This window comes from Babylonia areolata, chromosome 22 (assembly GCF_041734735.1).
Source record: "Babylonia areolata isolate BAREFJ2019XMU chromosome 22, ASM4173473v1, whole genome shotgun sequence".
Taxonomy (NCBI): Eukaryota; Metazoa; Mollusca; class Gastropoda; order Neogastropoda; family Buccinidae; genus Babylonia; species Babylonia areolata.
Window position 1 is genome coordinate 31,082,947 of NC_134897.1, and position 3,988 is coordinate 31,086,934.

A 3,988-nucleotide genomic window follows, 5' to 3' on the forward strand; every position below is an offset into this window, starting at 1 on the left:
CAGCATGCACTTAGCGCACGTAAAAAAAACCAACCCGCGGCAACAAAAGGGTTGTCCCTGGCAAAATTCTGTAGAAAAATCCACTTCGATAAGAAAAACAAATAAAACTGCACGCAGGAAATAATACCCCCCAAAATGGGTGGCGCTCTCAATGTAGCGACGCGCTCTCCGTGGGGAGAGCAACCCGAATTTCACACAGAGAAATCTGTTGTGACAAAAAAAGAGAAACACAATACAATACAATACAATACAATACAATACAATACAACACATACATACATACATCCTTAACTTTTGTTCACTGTAAGAAGAGTGTCTAAAGTGCTGGGCTTTTCATTTTATTCAAGTCCCTGGTGGCTTGGCAATATCAAATTGGATATTGAAACGTGAGGGTGCATGTTTGGGAGCCGGGAGAAGGTGCGTGTTTGTGTGCGTGTGTCTGTACCCGTGTACGTGTGTGCGTGTGTCTGTACCCGTGTACGTGTGTGCGTGTGTGTCTAGTTATCATCACAAGCATTGTTGTTGCTGTTGTTATTATTAATAGTAATGCTGTTGTTGCTATTATTGATTGGGTATTTTGTTGTTATTAGTGTTGTTATCAATAGTAGCAGTTGTATCATGATGACTATGATATGTGGTTCATGTTTAGTATCATTATTATCATTGATAATGATAAAGATAATAATAATGATAATAATAATAATATGATGATGATAATATATATAATATACAATGATAATAATAATATATAATAGATTAATCAATTAATTAATAATAATAATAATGATAATAATAATGAGATCATCATCATTGAATTATTCGAATTATTATCATGAATATCGTTGTTGCTATCATCATTGTTGTCAACACCATCATCACTATTATTATCATCATCATCATCATCATCATTATTATTACTATCATATGTAGGTTCACCCCATCCTGACACCCCACCCCCTCGTTCCTTGTTACTATCATCATTATCATTATCATATATCCTATCTATCATTATGATTACGTCCACCCCACCCGACCACACCCCACCCCTCTTCCTTGTTACTATCATCATTATTATCGTCATAAGATCAAAACTCCTACTATCATTATTATCATCATAAGATCAAAACTCCTACTATCATTATTATCATCATAAGATCAAAACTACTTCTATCATCATTATTATCATCATAAGATCAAAACTACTACCATCATCATTATTATCGCCATAAGATCAAAACTACTACTATCATTATTATTATCATCATAAGATCAAAACTACCACTATCATCATTATATCGTCATAAGATCAAAACTACTACTATCATCATTAATATCGTCATAAGATCAAAACTACTACTATCATCATTATTATCGTCATAAGATCAAAACTACCACGATCATCACAAGATCAAAACTACTACTATCATCATTATTATCGTCATAAGATCAAAACTACTACTATCATTATTATTATCATCATAAGATCAAAACTACGACTATCATCATTATTATCGTCATAAGACCAAAACTACTACTATCATCATTATTATCATCATAAGATCAAAACTACGACTATCATCATTATTATCGTCATAAGATCAAAACTACTATAATCATTATTATCATCATAAGATCAAAACTACTACTATCATCATTATTATCATCATAAGATCAAAACTACCACTATCATCATTAATATCGTCATATGGTCAAAACTACTACTATCATCATTATTACTACTACTATCATCATTAATATCGTCATATGATCAAAACTACTACTATCGTCATTATTATCGTCATAAGATCAATTTACTACTGTCATCATTATTATCATCATAAGATCAAAACTACTATCATCATCATTATTATCATAATAAGATGAAAACTCCTACTATCATTATTATCATCATAAGATCAAAACTACTACTAACATCATTATTATCATCATAAGATCAAAACTACTACTATCATCATTATTATCATAAGATCAAAAACTACTACTAACATCATTATTATCATAAGATCAAAACTACTACTATCATCATTATCATCATAAGATCAAAAACTACTACTGTAATCATTATTATCATGAGATCAAAACAACTACTATCATCATAAGATCAAAAACTACTACTGTCATTATTATCGTCATGAGATCAAAACAACTACTATTATCATTAATATCATCATTAGATCAAAACTACCACTATCATTATAAGATCAAAACTACTACTATCATCATTATTATCATCATAAGATCAAAAACTACTACTGTAATCATTATTATCATGAGATCAAAACAACTACTATCATCAATATCATCATCATAAGATCAAAACTACTACTATCATCATTATTATCATATAAGATCAAAAACTACTACTGTAATCATTATTATCATGAGATCAAAACAACTACTATTATCATTATTATCATCATAAGATCAAAACTACCACTATCATCATAAGATCAAAACTACTACTATCATCATCAGTATTATCATCAGATCAAAAACTCCTACTATCATCATTATTATGATTACATCCACCCCTTCCCCCTCCCTAACCTCCCCCCCCTCCCCCCTCCTATCCTTGTCACAGTGCTCACCTTCAACGTCCACCCGCTGCGAGGCCCCACCACCCTGGCCGGGGTGCGAGCCAAGCTGTGCGCGGAACTGGGCCGCCTCGTCAACAAGCACCAGGCCCTGCTCCAGGCCCGCCGCTCGATGCTCAACATAGGCAACGTCCTCTTCTACGGCCGCTTCCAGGCTCTCTACTGCCGGGGACGCTAGGTCTTGGTGGGGGGGGGGGGGGGTGCGGGGGGGGGACTGGGGAAGGAAGGGGCTGGTGGGATGGGTAGGGGGGGAGGAGGGGAAGGAGTGGAGAGAAGGGGGGAGGAGGGGGGAGATTTGAGGCGAGAGAGAGAGGACAGCATAAGTATGGGTGGTTTTAGGTGTAGTTGAGGAGGCAAGTTGAGGCGTGGGAAAGAGTTAGGGGGCGAAGACAACGTAAGAGATGAATGGTTTTGGTGTAGTTGAGGAGGGGTGGGATATGGGGGTGGGCTGTGGGGGGTGGAAAGATTTTGTGGGGGCAAGAGGACAATATGAGGATGGATGAAAATCGGTATCTGTGTGTGTGTGGCATATATATATATATATATATATGTGATGTGTGTGTGTGTGTGTGTGTGTGTGTGTGTGTGTGTGAGGGGGGGAGAGATGTTTGGGGGTTGTTTTTTCTGTTGGTTTTAGTTTTGGTTTTTAAAGGTTAGAGAGGCGTGGTGGTAGTGGTGGGGGGGGGGGGGGGTATGTTCATGGTGTCATGCCAGGCTGTTTAGTAGTAGTATTGATAGTGGTAGTATGGGAGAACGGGGATTCAGTTGATGGTATGGTGCCAGCCTAGCTTTTTTGTGTTTTTTTTTTTCTTTTTGTTTGTTTGTTTTTGCTTTTTGTTTTATTGTTGTTGTTTTTTCTTAAAAGAAAATCAGAATTAATCCATTGTATAACATGACTTCTTTTTTTAATTTGACAGCGATTAGTTGATGAAATGATGCCAATCTTACGGGTTTTTTGTTTGTTTGTTTTGGGTGTTTTTTTTATTCAAATAAAAAAAAAAAAAAAAAAACCTTAATTCATCTCCTTTTTTTCTTTTATTTATTTCATGTTAAATTCGTGGGTTCGTTCTTTTGATTGATGCCAGACGGTTGGATTTTTTTAAATGTAAAAATAATTTGTAGCATTCAAAGTAATGTTTGTGTTCTGTTCGCTTGTTTGTTTTGATGGATTAGTTTTTTGCTTTTTGTTGCCTGTATGTTTGCTTTCTTTGCTAGCTTTGCTTTCTGTTGATAATGATCTGGTGCTGATACCAAAGTGAGTGTGTGTGTGCGCGTGTGTGTGTGCGTGTGTGTGTATGTGTTTGTGTGTACGTGTGCGTGTGTGTGTGTGTGTGTGTGTGTGTGTGTGAAGGCTGAGGAATGGCAGGAAGGGT

At 36.0% G+C, this 3,988-nt stretch overlaps 1 long non-coding RNA gene across 4 annotated transcripts in view; it reads left to right on the forward strand.

Annotated features, from left to right (window-relative positions):
- Nucleotides 1-2,800, forward strand: part of LOC143297330 (uncharacterized) — a 34,013-nt gene extending 31,213 nt beyond the window's left edge. For all 4 annotated transcript variants that reach the window (XR_013057253.1, XR_013057252.1, XR_013057250.1 and 1 more), the window contains exon 3: nucleotides 2,603-2,800. This is a non-coding gene — a long non-coding RNA (uncharacterized LOC143297330). The remainder of the gene's footprint in view (nucleotides 1-2,602) is intronic.
- The last annotated feature ends 1,188 nt before the right edge of the window (nucleotides 2,801-3,988 follow it).